We start from the raw sequence: 9117 nt of genomic DNA on the forward strand, positions 1-9117 counted from the left end.
TGAGGTGAAGAGTTTGCCTTTGTTTGATACAGCAGGAAGTCATGGGTGACTGCACAGGATCTGAGACCTCCCTCTCCGGTCCTTCTCCTCAGCTTAGTAACAATAACCAGGAACTCTAGCCATCGCTTACCTCAGGTGCTGTATTCATACACTAACATTCCGCTTAGCCATGACAAAATGCCTGTAAGGATTTCTTTACACACTTTCATAGATGGGGAAAAAATGAGACTCATGGAGGCTGCCAAATGGGGTACCTGACCAGAGCAGATCAGAATATGACCCCAGACCACAATCCGCAGTCTTCAGCACAGCCACCGTCTCCATTGCTGGAGCGGACCTGAAGGTGAGAATGCTTCTGACTCATCCTCTCTTCCAGCATCATCTCAGGATTTCAAGCCAGTTGTGGAAACTGCTAGCAGCTCAAACTCAACCTGCCTTCGGCCCTGGCCAGCTTCCTCTCTCCCGTCAGCCAGCTGTGAACCCTTAATTATGTTTGGTCTCTGTCCCACTTCTAATCAGTCACCAATTGCAATTCAACACGTATTTATCAAGAACCTGCAATGTGTGGGCCGCCTTTGTAAGGTTCTGTATGAAACTAAAATGAGTAAGACTGATCATCAAAAGACAAACATATGTAAAGTTTTTTTCTTTTTTTTAAGGAAAGGAGGGAAGAAGCAGAGGGAGAAAGTTCGCTGGAATATCCACATAAAAGGGACCAAACTCAGATGTTCATAGGCGCCACCTTCCTCCAAATCCAGACCCTCATTATCTTAGGCCTGGGATATTCCTTTTAATCCCTTTCTTACTAGTTTCTCAGATTCCAGTTCCTATCCTATACATCACCACCACACTAATCTTCCCCAATGCGCTCCTTTGATCAAAATCCCTTTGCTCCCCACCCCCTACCACAGAACTTCCAACACAGCCTGGTCCAATTCAGAGTAGAACTTAAAAGTGTTCATTACAGAGTCTCTTCCACCCACTTTTTCAGTCAACTTTCCCATACTTGATCTCAGTCCCTCCTCTTCCTAACAAGAATACATTCCACTTTGGCTCAGACAGCCACCTGGAACTCCTCCACCTTCCCAAACTCTATCAAACGCAAATGGCACCTCTTCCAGGAAGCCTTTGCCCAAGGCGCCTACCTTCCTTGAACAATTAGCACCTTCCTTTTGCACCATTATTTTAGCACATCACACACAAGAAAGGTATTTTGCCCTTTCCTCTAGCAGCTTCACATGAGTAGGAAGCAAGCTGGACATATTCTGCCCCACTCTCCATGCCTGCTTGACCAGGAGCAAATGAATGTCATCTTTCTGGAAGAAATATGGCAATCTGTGCCAAGAGCCTGGAACAGTCATGTTTATCATTCTCCTTCTAGAAAATGATTCCAGAGGAGCACAAAGTCCTATGGCCCCAATGTTCATCTCAAGACTCACTAGAGGAAAAGTCTAGAAAGGACCCACCTAGCCTTCACAACCAGCAGGTGTGTAAATGCATTGTCAATTTTTATAACTGGAATACTATGCAGCCTTTATAAAGGATGCTTCAAGGATAGTAAATGGATTGTGCTTAACAATGGAAAAATGTTGAGACATAACATCAAATGGAAAACTAGGGTATAATAGGCAGGCAGATTATTTATACATTTTTAAAGTCAGATATGAAGAGAATGTGATAATAACACACATAGCGCATGGCATGGTAGCTCCAGTTAATGATACTGTATTGTGTATTTGAATGTTCCTAAGAGTAGATCTTAAAGGTTCTCATTACATAGATTAGTGGAGCAAGTATATGGTGACCTGTGATCCCTTTGCAATGTATTCAAACAGCCAATCATGATGTACACCTGAAATCAATATAACATGTCAAGTGCATCTCAGTAATAAAATAAATAATAGGCATAAACATGATGGACATTGAGGCTGCATCCTGTCAATAACAGTCACGCCCAGGTGGGGGCATCTGGGGAGCGGAAGCTCCAGAATCTCCAGATTGGAAGGGTCAGGAGCCATTCCAAGGTAGGCCAGGGAACTTGCCTGGCAACTGCGCTCTGTCTTTGCGTAGCTGACTTTTTCCTTAAATTGCTTGTGCGGCTGAAGTGACTGGCAGTGCTGACGGAGATGGTGGTAAAGCCCCCTCAAGCCATATTTTGGTGCCAGCCTAAATGACTTTTTAGTACTTTTATACTCATCTGGTTTTCTAAATGTTTTACAGTGACCATGCATTACTTCTACAATCAGAAAACAATTAAAGAAAACATTATTCCATAAAAGAAAGAAACGTCTGTGTGTTGGAATGAACAGACCCAGTGTCCGCTCAGCCCAGTGGGTGGCTAGAAAAGAGCCTTGTGGGCAGGCACTGGGTCCCCCTCCCTGCTCTGCACCCCGGGGTTGCTCTGCCTCTTGGATCTGTCTCCTCAGCCTCTGGCAATGAGGCCAGCCTCCAGGCAGCCTCCGGACGCCCCAGAGGCCAAGGACTCATCGTGACTGTGGGCTTTCTGCTCCCAGGGCAGGGCGCTCCCAGACAGCCCTGCGCAGAGCACACTAGCCTCTGTCTGGCAGCCAGGGGACTGACTCTTCACGACCCCTCCAGCTGCTCCGCCTCCAAGGAGCAAGCGCCTTACTGACTGTGGCCAGCAGGTGGCAGAGCAGAACGGCGTTCCCAGCTCTGAAACTGGGGTTTAAGGCAGCAGTCACTTTTCTGGTTTCATGACCATTTCTTTCTATTTTGAGGCACTTGATTGACTATTCTCCTTAAGATCGCTTACGTATGGCCTAAATAGTCAATAAAAATGAAACGTTTTTTTCGGGGCTGGACTGAAATGGTCATGGAGGTTTCAGGCCTATCTTTCTCGAAGGCGGGCGTGTCAAATAAAGACTCCTCTCCAGCCTGCACTGTCCGTCCACGTTTCAAATTACTCAGAAAATTCCACTGAGGGTGGGAGGCCATTTCACTGCCGAAAATGGTGAGTTTTATCTTCTTTGGAGAAGGGCCGATGGCATGTGAAGGAGGAATAGAGGCGGTCAGAAGGGGGCTACACACAGGTGCCAACAGAGGGAACCATGGCGGGCGAGAGGACTGGGGAGAAAGGTGACCAAAGGGAACGAGCCTTGAGAAGCTGATCTAATTTGGAAATAGGGCTGTTGCCGATGGGGTAGGTTAAGGAAGATGAGCTGTCGCTGTACCAGCCGTGGCCTCATCTCACATGACGGGTGTCCTTATAAAAAGGGGAAATTTGAACAGAGACACCCACACAGGCAGAGCCTGTGTGAAGGTGAAGGGAGAGATCTGGTGACATTCCACAAGCCCTGGGATGCCAGAGGTGGCCAGCAAACCACCAGGCGCTGGAGAAAGGCCTGCAGAGACCTCCCTTGCAGCCCTCAGAGGAAGCAGCCATGCTGTCACCATGATCTGAATTCTGGCCTCTAGGACTCTGAGACATTTCTAGTGTTTAAGCCCCCGGCACGCGGCCCTCTGTTCCAGGCAGTCAAGCAAATAAGCAAATGGCTCTTTGGGGGGGGGGGAACTGTCAGGGAAAATGAGATGATGGCAGAAAATGGACAGAATTTCCTCTCTGCAATATAAAGGTATAAAGGATGAAGGCTAGAAAGCAGTCTGTCCGTCCTCCCACAGCCCCACTCCACAAGAAGCCCTCCCACTGCTGTCACGCTTTCTCAGCTTCTCCCACCCTCCGTTGCTCTGGCCATCCCTCTGACACTGTTCTCACCAAAGTCTCCAGGTCGCCAAGGCTGAAGGTCATTGGCCAATGACTCTACCTCTCAGCATCCCCATACATTCTTCTGGAACATTCCATACCACCCGTTGCCAGGACGCAAATTAGTCCTGGATTTCCTTCCCGCTTAGGACCACTCCATCTCAGGCTCCAGTCATTCAGGCCCATTTCAGATATACACTATTTGATACGGTGCCCTCCTGTGGACAGATATATAATTCACCTCTGGACAAGTCTCCAGAATGGACATCTCAGTTGCTCTCAGCCCTCAGGTTTTGGCAGAGTATGGATCAGCCAAATCCAGTCCATCATCTGTTTTTGTAAATAAAGTTTATTGAAATGTAACTTAGCTTCTGTTTTTTTTTTTTTTTTAAGATTTATTTATGCATACAGAACTGGGGTACAGGCCAGAGGAGCAGAGGCAGTGAGAGGATTCACCAGAGACAGAGTGGGGAGCAGAACAGGCCGACTGACGAAGTGCACTGCTGAGAGGAGCAGCAGGCGAGACAGGAGAGGTCTGCCTCGCCACGTGGGTCAGCAACCAGGCCAGGGATTAAGGGGATCGAACTGGCACTCAAGCAGCAGCTAGCTAGCTTCTCTCAGTGCTGCAGCTTAACCCGTTGCGCCACCAGGGGGCGCCTTAACTCATTTCTTTACAAAAGCAGCATTGAGTGGTTGCAGCAGGGACTGTTTGGCCTAGAATATTTACTCTGGCCCTTTATGGGAAAAGTTGGCTGTTTTGCACTGTTGTGGCCCTGGGTCCCCCCCCCCCCCGCTTGAGGTTGTGCCCCCTTGACAGAATCCTTAGAAGCTTCTGAAGCCAACCTTAACAATAAGTTCATGTCACATAGGTTTGTCTTGAGGACTTCACATGCAAGTACTTAGAACAAGAGAGAGAGACAAATAATGATGACGAGGTATGGTGAATTTACCCCCTCACCACTCAACAAACTCATTTCCAGAACGAACCCAAGGTACATGGGAATTGTAAGTCCATCCTGCCCTCAGTCTCCGCCCTCTGCTGCTGCCCCTACAAGAGCCTCCCACCATGGTGAGCGTGATTTAGCGTTTACTCCACAGCCGGCCTTGGGGGGAAACTCAGTAGCCATCCGGAAGAAAATACAGCTCAATCCACACTTTGCACCTAAAACTAAGTAAGTCAAATACTCCCTTTCAGGGAGCAGGAAATGCTTCCCCTGCCGGCAGAGGTCATTGGCAGGGTGCTCAAGCTGGAGGCATGGAAGATGATCCACACCTCGTGGGGACCCAGTGACAGCAAGGAAGTGGGTCTGATGGAGCCTGACAGGAGGGGGAGACCTTGGGCCCTCGGGTGCACATCTCCCAGAGTCAGCCGGGAAGGGGGCCTGACAGTCTAGGCTGCAGCAGGCGGGGGAGGGGACACATGGCACAGCTTCAGGAGCACCTCTTGATGGCACCACCGCCGGAAACCTAGGGCAAAGTGCTGCGTGCTGCTTATGGGGGGGGGTACCTGGGCCACTGCACAATGCCATGGCCTGATGTACCCCGATTTGCAGAACCTCCAGAGCTCTGCAATCTGGAAGACTCACAGGCCACAGAGCTGGTCCAGGAACTGAGGCAGTCCTGGCAAAGATGGAGCAATTCCTCTTTCAAGTAGACAACTGGAGATCTGAATGAGAAAGAGAAGGGAGAGGGCTCAAGGCCCTGAACACCCACACTCGATCCTGCAGAGGTTCAGCCTCAGATTACGCTGAAGAGTGTTCATAACAGTAACAAGCACTTGCCCTATATTACCGCACGTAGCCTATAGGATCCTAAGGGGGTTCTTGTTATTTCCATTCTAAAGATGAAGTTGTCCAAAGCCCAGGGACAGCAGGGGACCAGGTCCTCAGGGCCACAGCAAAGATGGATGCCACAAGCTGCTAGAAAGCGGAGGGCAGGTCGTTCTGAGGTCACCCTCACCATGTCTCCGGCCAGATGGCGTCGGCGACACCAGGTGACTCTGGGGCTCTTCCCAGGCTCCCAACGCAGGCGCCTGGTCCCAGAGGCCAAGGCAGGGATCTGCGGCTCCTGAGGTAGCCCCTGGACTTTTTCAGGTCACTCCAAGCCTTGCACTCTCACCCACTTGATGCCTCTCAGCTCCCGCAATGGAGCCACAGAACTTTGGCTCTTGCCACACACGCACAGGCTTCAGTGTGGAGGGGAGAGATGGGGGTCCATGGGCTCTTTCTCACACTGTAGCACCAGGGGGTTGGGGGTGGGGTGCTAGACACCCAGGCACCCAGCTTCTCTAGTGGCCACCCTGCGAGGGGTGGGGGGGCCCACCCCGCCCCTCCAGTTTTCTGGGTGGGTATGTCCACAAGAGGTGCACAGAGGCCTTCAAACACAGCTATGTTTATCTGTAGACTGGCATGTCTCAAATATGGATTTTGAAGAGCCTGACCAGTTCAACCTGAAGCATCTTCCTGAGTCCTGCTCAAGAACCGACACTTGGAGGCTAGTCATTGGGTTGTTCAGATGTCATCGTAGTAGACCACATCTCTTACCAGCAGATTCACCCCACAAGTGTTGCTCAGATTCGCAGAGTGAAGGAATGCCAAAAGCATGCCTGGTGGATGGCCACCTGCAGGAAAGGACCCTTTTGCTCATGTCGGGAATGCAAAGCTTTCCCTGTTGCCTACAAACCAGCATCCGCCTCTCACCTCAGGCTGCAGTGTGACGTCTGGCCGCTCGGGGGCACTGTTGGTTCACAAGAAGCTCTGGGATGCCCGGCCACACTTCCCAAGGCTGCCTTCAGGATTGATAACCTGTGACCTTCTGGAAGTATTTCGGATTTCTCTCTCGGCACGAAGGCTCTGTCCCGCTCAGGTGCGGAGGCAGGCTGGGGAGCCTGGCTGATCAGCCGGCGCAACAAGGGCTGACCAAAATGCTGAACCTCGGGGCAAGAGCCAGGACAGAGCAGAGAACGTAGGGGTCTCAGCAACTGGGTTGTAAGATTCTCTAGGGTCCAGGAGTGTGCAGTGGTTGGTGTGGGGTGCTGGTGGAAGGCCCAACATGCACTAAACTGCCTAAAGCAGAGGCTGGGCATGAGGTTTGACCCTCTCTCTCCTTTTTCTCATTCTCCTCATCCACATCATCACCGACCACATCATCATTCCTACGTGCGGAATATCCCTCCCTAGAACGTTTCCACTTTTACCCAACTCGAGGGGCGACTAGTCCCCTTGTCCAATCCACCATTTTCTCTGGATGACCCTCAGAGAGGGTTGCCAGACAAAACACAGGAAGCCCAATTAAATGTGAATTTCAGATACACAGAGAATAATTTTTAGTATAGGATAGTATTTGGGGTAGACCTATAGTAAAAAAATATATTCTTCTTCTGAAATGCTAACTTCATGCCCATCCTGCATTTTTTGTTTGCTTCTAAATCTGGCAAAGCTCCCCAGAGCCTCTCTCATTACCTGTACAATCCCTTCTCTGCCAAGGAGACAGAACGAACTCACAGGAACTCAGACGTAAGCACAGCACGCAGCATCCCCCCCCACCCCCGTCCTCCAGCACTTCCTCATCGGTCTCAAAAGATCTGAGTGGCATGAGTTTGCGTGTGTGTGTGCACGCGCGCGCGGGCGCACGCGCCCTGCTAGACTGTGGTCCCCTGCCACGAAAGGTCTCAGTGCCATTTGTCTTTGTACCAATAACATACAACACGGCGCCTGCCCCAGAGAGGGGCACTCAATAAATGTGTGACGCACAAGATGAACGAGTGAACGAATAAACATAAGCGAGTCTTGATCTGAGCCAGATGGGCCCCTGGTGGTGCCTGCAGTGACCGAGGGGAACACCAGGGGGAAGTATAACCTCAGTTTTCTTTAGCCTGGTAGGGGAACCGTACTGAAAGCCGCTGCTTGGGCAGGTGGCACCCGGCTCCGCTTGCAACCAGCGTTTTTTCATTGTTTCATTTTGTTTGGGTTTGTTTTGAATCATGGCAACACAAAACAGGAAAGGACCTTAAGAGACCATTCCGACCAGCTCTCTGCTCTCAGGTAGTTAAAACAATGTCTTTCTGTTTCCATTTGAAGCCTGCTTGCAAGTACTTAAAACCACTCTTTGGCTGGTGACAAGTCAGAGAGGTTAAGAGACTTGCTCCAAGTTGCACAGCAAGTGAATGGAAGGAGGAGCCCTGGGGCCCAGAGTTTGGCAGACAGGACGCCGTTTTGAAGATACTTCAGCCCTGTGGGAGTGTCATCAGCCCCTTCCACCCGAGGAACTACCCAGAGGGCGTCATTTGGCCAGATTACACTCCAGTGGCGGAGCGGGGCTTGGACACAGGTCTCTAAGCTTCCTTTCTAGTGCCCTTACCTCCCTCCTAGCGCACAACTCAGCTTGGCTTGTGTGTGTGGCGGGTTGCAGGGGGGTTGGTTATTTCCGGCCCCTTGGCTGCAGGCATCATCTGGGTGGGTCCCCCTGTGGGAAAGCCTGTGTGTTGGGCCAACTGAGTCAGGGCGATGGCTGTGCGAGCCCGGGTCCCCTACATCTCAGAGCCCATGCCTGGAATGCCCTGCCCTGGAGGTTCCCAGGGGAACCACTGGGTCTTGGTGCCGGTGCTGCGGCAGCGGCGGGACAAGGGTGAGGTCCGTGGCGGGCCCATCTTACGGGGGCGCTTGCCCACTGCCAGCTTTGGGCAAGCCCACTGCCAGCTTTGAGACCCTTGGCCTCTCCTTTGTGTCTGCTGGCTTTCCCTCCCTCCGGCTGCTCAGCCTCCTTCCCTCTGGAGGGGCCAGAGTGGGGCACCCGGACCTTTCACAGGAAGGGCGGGGGGGGGCAGGTGTCCAGGAAGGGCTGGGCAGGGTTCACGCTTGTGCTGGGCTCGTTGTTGATAAGAGTCTCAACTCTGCGGAGCACAGACACACCTCAATTTTCCTGCAGTTCCTACCCCCAACTCGGGTGGGGTCCGGAGAGCTCCCCACTTCAGAATTCCCTGATGTGGAAGAAGCTATTTAATCTTTACTTCTTTCAAGCAACGCCCCAAGCCCTCCACCACACACACCTGCTGCTGGCAGCATCTCCGAAGGCCTTTGTTCCGGGGTCCCCTGGTCCAGAGGCCAGTCCTCTTGAGTGGAATGGGATAAGACAGCTCTCTTTGCCGCCCTTTGAGGCGCCAATTGACACAAGGGACGCTCACGCTGGCATCTCCCGCCATGGCAAACCCGCTTAATGCCCTGGCTCCTCCCTCCACTGCCCTTTCCTTGGCTCTGGTAGGCTCAAGTCAGATCCACAGCCTGCCCCCAGCACATGCCCAGCCAGGACTCTTTCCCAGCTGCCCAACTTTGATGGCAGTATCTTGGGAACCCCCACCAAGGACACCCGTCTTTTGCTCTGACAGATAGGGCAGCAGG

Source organism: Condylura cristata, unplaced genomic scaffold (genome assembly GCF_000260355.1).
Source record: "Condylura cristata isolate star-nosed mole 26May11 unplaced genomic scaffold, ConCri1.0 scaffold00019, whole genome shotgun sequence".
Classification (NCBI taxonomy): Eukaryota; Metazoa; Chordata; class Mammalia; order Eulipotyphla; family Talpidae; genus Condylura; species Condylura cristata.